At 42.6% G+C, this 8,242-nt stretch overlaps 1 long non-coding RNA gene across 1 annotated transcript; it reads left to right on the top strand.

Annotated features, from left to right (window-relative positions):
* Positions 1-6,422: 6,422 nt before the first annotated feature.
* Positions 6,423-7,349, top strand: LOC125327163. The gene is made up of 3 exons (XR_007204144.1): positions 6,423-6,487; positions 6,915-7,103; positions 7,215-7,349. It is a non-coding gene; the product is annotated as an uncharacterized LOC125327163 (long non-coding RNA).
* The last annotated feature ends 893 nt before the right edge of the window (positions 7,350-8,242 follow it).

Below are 8,242 nucleotides of genomic sequence, written 5' to 3'. Positions count from 1 at the left end.
ATTTTTAAAAAATGAGAGTTGAAAAGTCTTTCCATTTGTAAGATTTTTCTGTATTTAAAGACTCTCGTTTATAATTTGAAGTAGTTTAGCTTGAACTCACAGCCACCAGATATTTCTACTCAGGAAGTTTTCATGGCATGAAGAAGTAAAAAACTCAAATAATCACTTTTTGCACAGTTAAAAAAATCACCAGGACAGCAAACTGCCATCTATAACTTTGAAGAAGATGTGCTGCTGCACAATAATAAGTTTGATGTGGCTCACAGTGATCGAGGGACCAGCCAACCCAGCTCTCAGCATGGAAACATGACACTCAGAGTTTTAGGAGGAGCTCAGCAGCATTTCTGTGCTTTCTGGGAACTGACAGGGAATAAGGTGCCTACCTCGATTTGCAAGGAGCTGGTTTCAGGGTGGACACGCTGCCTTGATGCTGGGCTTTGCCTCAGGCAAGCCATACATGCAGGATGTGATTTTTAACAAAACAAGGCTGGCTGTCAAGAGAGGACCGTGGTGTTTCATCTCTGGAGCATCTCTCTCCACCTCTCTCAGCAGCACAGATCTTTGCTCGAGGTGCCTGTGAGGAAAACACATTTAGTCCAGCTGGGAAAGTGTTGTGGCTACTGCTGCAGCCAAGGAACCCCTTCTGCTGCCCAAGGAGGCCTGGCCTGGGCAGCAGGGAATGAGCCCAGCTCACACACAGACATTCTTCACTCCCTGGACAACAGTCGAGCTGAATCCTGCCTCTGGTGGGCTAATAAGACATGTCCTTATCTGGCATTTTTCCTTGAGGAGAGAGGAAAAATAACATGTATGTTTCCCAGTTTGTGCAGGGAGAATTAAATGAAATGATGAAACAGAGAATTACTTTTTTTCCCCCAAGCTAGATTTTTTCGTTTGTTTGTTTTTCTAAAAAACCCACAACACTCCTTCAGTTTCATCCTTCTGGATCATTTAGGAAAACAATGTGACAAAACAAAAACTAGCCTTCAGAGCACCAACCCCCTACACTTGCCAAGGCAGGAAAGCATTGTTCTTGATGCATCTAATTTTAATTTAACACTACCCTTCACCTTCACAGCAAATAATTTCACATACACACTATAACTAGTGATGGGGAAACCTCAGCAGATTTTGAGTCTGGCTTCTGTTTTAGAAAGGAAAAATCTGGATGTTTATCTAAACTTCATGAGGATAAAAACATTGGAAATTAGAAAACTCTTCATAAGAACAAGGTTTTTTATAAGGCTACTTGCATGTTTCAGTTTCAGTCTGAGATGGAAACCAGAAATGATAGAACTTCCCTGGACATTTCTGAGCCATTATATGGAGACAGTTCTAGAAGAGAGATCTTAAAACGGAATTGCATACGGACTTTAATTACTTTTTATTTTTCCTAATTCCTGGCCTAGACAAAACTCTTCCTAACCATATATATTTGAAATAATGTTGCAAAAATCATTTCCTTCACTGCAATTTTACCACTAAGGCCACAAAGTTTTCCATGAGAATGATGCTCTAAGCAAAAAATGTTTTTAGGAAAGAAAACTAAATATTTGTGGAAGAAAATCACTTCTGTAGAGAATTTCCATTTTCTGTTGTAGGAAAAAAAATGAAACTGTCAAAACTATTGTGGAAGGTTCAGTGTTATTCTTGAATAGGGAGGAAGATGGACAACAGCTTTCCAGAGAATGGAAAGATTTGCAGCCAAGTTCAGCAGAGGTAGAGCTCTGGATCTTGGGAAGTGAGGATGGGGATGAAAAAGGAGAGACATCAATGCCCACTTGCCATCAGAGCCTTTTGCCAGCAGGGTTGGCTGGGAAAGGGTGGTGTCAGGGTATCCTGCATCCTGCAGGCTGGATGTGAAATTGGCACAACTATCCCAGCTTGGAAACTGCCAAGGCAAACAGCCTAGCTTTAGCTTTTCCAAAGGTGGGTTTTTTGGAAAAAACCCTTCCCATTAAAAGAAAAAAAAAAAAAAAGAAATAGATAATCTGGGGTTTTTTTCCCTCCAATTCAGTACTTTTGGATGAGAAAACACCATTGCCACTCTCCTGCCACCTCTGCCCATCCCATTATCCCACACTGTACTGCTAACTGGTGAGTCCTTTCTCCCCCTGCATCCCGTGTCCTCCTCCCCTTCCTCTCTTACAAACTGCAGCGTGTCACTGAGGCATTGACACCTCTCCAGCTCCTGCCTCGCCTCCAGATTTCATTTTCCTTCTGCCCAGAAACATGCACAGCTCATCACCACCAGCTCCCTCCCCTCCATAAGGCTCCTTGCTCAGCCTGCCCAGCACCACGCAGCCAGCCCAGCACAACCAGCCAGTCAGACCAGTCTTTCCATTCCCTCCTGCTCCTCCCTTGTGCTGGTTCTACCCAAACACTCTGCCAGCTGCTTCCTACTCAGACTCAGACCACTCAGGGGGTGGAAACCTTTTTACTCCCTTTTACACCTACTGTGGTGAAGTCCTGATTTCTGGCTAGAGCCAGTAGGTGCTGCTGTGTTCAAACAATAAATAATAACCATTACTAACCACAGTGAATTAAAAATAATTGTGTTGGCTCCTGAAACACCAAGCAGTTTTTACATTTGAATGCTGTCAGTGTAACCCATGTAGGTTTTTCAAAAGTGTTTGTTGTTCTGGCTGGTTAAAAACATTTCTCCTGAGCAGGGGGATGCCAATCAGTGCAGCTACACCACTAAGCAAATACAGCTCCCTGCTCCAGTCCATAATCTGAGGAGTTATTTCTGTATCCACTGACAGAGGAAAGTTGTTATAAAGAAATATGACTAATAGCAAACACAGGAGCCTTTTGCAATATTACAGTTTTCACACATGGAAGAGTTTGGGTGATTGTTCTTGGGCCATGGCACTGGAGCAAAACAGTCAGCAAGTGAACTTATGTAGTATTTTCCCTTTATTACTTTTATATGTGGAAAGTGTGTTCATCCACACAAACACATCCCCACTGCAGACTCTTGGCTCCCCTTCACTGCTTCTCCATGCTGCTAACCAAGGGGGAGGCAGTGAGGAGCTACTTAGAAACAAAAAGCAGGTAGGACAGGGTAGAACAGGCAAGTGAAGCTCTATCCCATGGCCTCTGGACCCATGCGACCATCAAGGGCTGCTGGTTTTAACTCCAGGTCTGCCAGTGCCCACCCTTGAGACTCCAAGCAGGAATCCATAAGTCTTGTCAACATCTGTTTTCCTGCTTTTGGCTGTTTAGATGGGAGAAGGGCACCTTCAGCCCCACTGCTTCACAGAGCTCATCAGACCCAGGACATTGCCCCTCCTTTCTAGATCCACATCTACTGTACTTTGATGGCCAGATGTCTCAAAGTGCTTCAACAGCTCTTTGGCCACCACGGAGCAGAAAGTTTCCCCATCCCAGATGTGCACTAAAGTCCTCTGGGGGAAGAGGTGTGCCCCTGTGTTTGCACAGCACAGGTCTCCAGGCCCCACCAGCTCCTGCCCACTCGGCACTTTTCTGAAACCACCTCAGAAAACACCCAACTGCATAATTGTGCTCTTGCCTCAGAAAGAACGGAAAGCAGAGGCCTCAGATTTCACCACAAGTTAAATGTTTTAACCACACTGCTCTGCTTGCTGGGTGAGGAGTAGGTGGCTGATTTTGTTTCCTAACAAAAGTGGTTGAGAGATGACAGCATCTTTCCCTTCAAAACAGTGTCATTTCAGCAAGTGGCTGGTCCAAGGTGGAGCTGAGAGAGAGATGCAGAAATTATGTTGTCAGGCAGACATGGCAGGACTTGGATCTTCCAGTTCCTCCCATTCCATTAGAAAACTGAGTCACCCTATTGTTGAAATGTAGGATTTATATTATTTAGTAAACTATAGCAAGAAAAGATGTCAGGGAAGTGATCTCCAAGGTTTTTCAGTGACTCCCTGAAGAAACCTTCCTCTCTGTGGTGACTACCCCAGGAAGCTTTGGGCAACCACACCTGTGATTCAGATGTTTATCTTTCAGTGCTGGGGTGGATTACCCATGGAAAACAGGAAAACACTAGCTCCTGGCTAGGGAAACTGGTTAGGATGGACATGTCCTAAATCCTATTCCAGCTCAAAATCCCAGAAAAGTGGCCTGGCCACCAGGTTTTGACTTCAGTGTGAGTATTCTTTGACCATGTACTTTGAAAACCTTTCCCTTTTTCACATGCTAGCCTAGTTTCCTGATCCAGCCCAGTTTCTAACCCTACACCATTGCAGGAAAAAATCGCTAAGTACATTTGCCAAGTATCATCTCAAAACACAGCAACACAAGGCAAATGACCCTGATAATTGACTTTTTCATAACTTTCAAGGCAATCACAGCATTTTCTGGAACCCATCTGGGTCCTGGGGCAGACGAGTACTGACAAACTGCTCTGTCACGGCCACATGGGCAGCAGACGAGATGGTGCCTCCAGACTTTCCTCCAGCAGCATCCTACACCTAAGTCATTAACAAACATACAACATTCGTAGGCATTAATGGAATGAGTGGGACTAAAGTAAATGCAGGATAACTAGGAAAGGAAAAAGAAAAAAAAGGACAGGTCTATCATAAGTGGAAGCACTGCTCTGTCCTTCCCCTTTCCAGGAGGGACTGCCTGAAGGGGTGAGAGAGAGGGGGCTGCCCTGGGTTCTCTCTGCAGCCACCACAGCAGGCACTGCTTGTTCACATCTGGCTGAGGAGCCCCACTGGGACCAGGCTCTGATTCCACAGAAAACTATGCTGTCATTTTAATTAAACTGCTTCATGCCAACAGCAACAAGTTATACTAATGAGAGCAGATGTATCCAGTAAACAGTGGCATGTTTCTATTTTAATCTACTTAAACCTAGATATATACTAATTCCTTAGTAAATACCTTAGTGGCCAGCAAAACGAGAAACAGGTGATAAAAAAAGAAGTTTTCCTGTGACCCTTGAGACATGGGTATAAAGTTTGGCTTGGCATCATTAATCTTACGGTCAGAAGAGTACAGCTTCAGCATGTGTAATGTGAGAGAGGGCTGCTCACAACAAAGTTTCCTCTCTACAGTGCCCTCTGCAAACAGTATTTTCCACATTTTTCTCTCTTCCCTGTAATTAGCTTCTCTTTGGCCTGACACACTCTGAAAGCGTTGCCAGCTGAAGAGACCTATCCATCTCCTCTCTTGAATAAAAACACGAGCTAATTGAGTGGAAGGTATTTAAGCAGAGTGAACTGTATGAGGTATCACATGCCTCAAGATAACTGATTCTTAAAGAACAGCACCTTAAATAAATCCTTTTGAAATGGTCTCTCAGGCTGATGGGTAAATAATTAATTGCTCCCCAGTGTGTCAATAAAAATCAATTCTCTGACATGAGGGCAAATGAGTGGGAATTTTGTCACCAGAATCAGTGGGGCTGGCATTTCACTGTGTGTAACGCAGGGCTAGAGACAAGGCTCTGTCTTTGTATGACAAATTTTTGATGTCAGTATTTAACTGAAAAAAAGCCAAGTTATGTGAAAAATAGAGGTGACTTTGATTGCCTCCTTCCTCTGTAGCCAATGGGAATCAGCTTTTGATAGTGAACTGATCAAAACACTCACTTCAAATAATGCATGCTATGAATTTAATCCTTTCTACAGCTAGTGAATCATTGGCAGATTGATCCTGATTCTTGGAAATGTCAGTCTTAAGCAAGCTATGATTAGTGATTAGTATCACACAGTATTTTCTTGTCATCTGTCTGTTTGTAAGCTGTAACCTTTAGGTATTCAGTATACAGATTTTGTAATTGCTGACTTCAATCACTAGGCTTATCTTCCCTGATTGGATGATGGGCATTTTAAAACAATGCCTTATCAAATGATAAAAGAAAACTTCCATCCCACATATAACTCTTGTGGGAAATTAAAAACACATAAATATCATGATGAATAATCAGAGTTGTTTGCATGGGAAAGAGTAACCAATTTATCAAGCTGAAAGAAATGCTTTTAATAAAAAAACAAAAAATCATTGTGGTGTTTGAATGCCTGTTTGTGATTCATCCCATAGAGAAACAATCCATGCAATCATACTTCATCCAGGGATTTCTACCCAGGGTCCAGCAGGACCCTGAAGAATCTCGTTAGGGCTTTGCTGTCTTCTTTTATCTCCTCAGAATGACTCACTTAATGGCCCTTTATACCACAAAAAAACTGAAAGGAACTCGACAGTATTGCAAGCATTTAAGGTCACATATCAGAAAAAAAAAAAAAAAAGGAGTCGAAGTCTCACTGTACTTACTTTCATTAAGCTGTTTCCCATCTCCTGGGCAGACAAATGAGGTGACTAAGAACTAGGCAACCTGGGTTGTCTGTTTATTGGTAGACTTGCACAATAGCTGCAATACAATGTGTTGAGACTGGCCATTTATTGGTTCACCAAAAGTTTGTGACAAGCCAGGGCTTATTCTGTGAGAGACCCATTCCCAGCAGCTGCAACTTGCCACACTTCTTAGTAATGCTAAAAGGTGAGTTTGTGTGAAGCTGCTTACTTAAACAAAAGTTTGGGGTGGTTTGTGGTTGCTGTTTGGTTGGGTCTTTTTTTTTTTTTTTTTTTTTTTTTTGTGGGTTTTGTTTGTTTTGTTGTTTGTTAGGTTTTTTTTCTTTACCATGACAGAGGACTCCTTGAGTTGCATTTTCAGATTTCAAATGGAAAGCTGAAGATGTTAAATGATTCCTTGTGAGCGTTACCTTCTCTATGCCCACCAGGTTTGGGCTCAGGAAGGAATGAAACATTACTGTCTTGGTTTTGGCTGGGATAGAGTTAATTTTCTTTTTGGAAGAAAACACAAATCCTTGGAGAAAAAGGAGGATAAATATTTAAAACAGCCTTTGAAAGTTAAGCACACAGAGGTGATTAACAAATAACAGGAATTGTGCTTGTTCTCTTTGCAGACCACTAAAAATTCTCCACTCACCAGGCTGGCACATTAACAAATAATATGATTTGTACCACTTTCTGAGCCTGTTCTACAGAACTGAAAAAAAGAACAACAGGGAGGCAAGGAAAACAACTGCAAGTAAAAACAATCATCTTCCCCACAGTACTTTCCATAAAAAGACTTCCTCCCCTCTAATAGTATGGTAAAGTACCTTGTTAATCCTCTTGCAGCCAATGAGTAGTTATTTTTCCCTCTTCTTCAAAATGAACCTTTTTTCTCTTATTTTCTTTTTTTTTTTAATGCATGTTATTAGGAATAGAAGAGCCACAAAAGCCACTTTCAGATCCAGCCCTGTTCTGCTCACCCCTGCTTGCTGTCCAGCTGGGCTGTTCTGTAGCCAAACCCCATCAAGCTGCACCATGAAAGTGTCATCTTTAAGCAGACTCCCCCTGACAGAACACGATGAAATTACCACTGCATCAACACAGGTGCATTTACTTTGCCTGCTCTATAAATCTGGCCTGTAGGATGACTTGTATAAATAAAATGAATGATTTTGTACTTGTAAGGACTCAATGGGGTCAGCGATTTGCTGAGCACAGGCAGAATTTCTCAGTACAGAATGGGTAAACCAGGAGGGCTTAATTCAAAGTGTTAGATTATCCAGGCATGATGGCTTAATGGGAGTGGGAGGAAGGCATAATACAGGGAATCATTACTTAGACACGTGCATTTATGAAATCATTACTGGGCTAAAGTAGTTCATTTGTCTGCCTTTTTAACTAAAACCTTTGGGTTGAGGAAGGCCAGCAGTGCATCCACTAGTAGGAGCCTTGAATCCTGATCACCTATAATTGAGGATTTTCTGTTAACCACTCCATGCTCCTTTGGGAAAGGTGCCTGTCTCTTTTCTGTCTGTCTCCAGGTGGATGAGATGCCAGAGGCATCTTGTCTCTGTCAGGTTTATTAGGGTGGCTGTGGGCTCCCAGGAAGTACTTGCTCCTGACTGAGTGATAGACTCTCTGAACGCCTTAATTTTCACAGCTTTGTGGTCTGCAAACTTTTATTTGGACAGGTCTTGCTGGGATTACTTGAGGCCTTGTCAATACTTCTTTTGTGACCAAAAGATAAGGCCTTCTCTCTCTGTGTGATTGGAAGAGTGCAGAGGCAAATATTAAAAGGCTTAGTTTCCCTTCCAGTTCTACAAACCCATGAGCCTCATTTTCAGCTGCCTTCCTGCAGCTGTTTTGACGTAAAAGGCAAATTTTTATAGGCAGCCATTTGCATCTGATGTTGGGAGGGAGAGAGGAGAGGGGCACATTGTCTGTGCACAGTCTTGGT

The sequence above is a fragment of the Corvus hawaiiensis genome, chromosome 6 (assembly GCF_020740725.1).
Source record: "Corvus hawaiiensis isolate bCorHaw1 chromosome 6, bCorHaw1.pri.cur, whole genome shotgun sequence".
NCBI classification, from domain to species: domain Eukaryota; kingdom Metazoa; phylum Chordata; class Aves; order Passeriformes; family Corvidae; genus Corvus; species Corvus hawaiiensis.
This window is presented reverse-complemented; position numbering and strand designations above follow the sequence as displayed.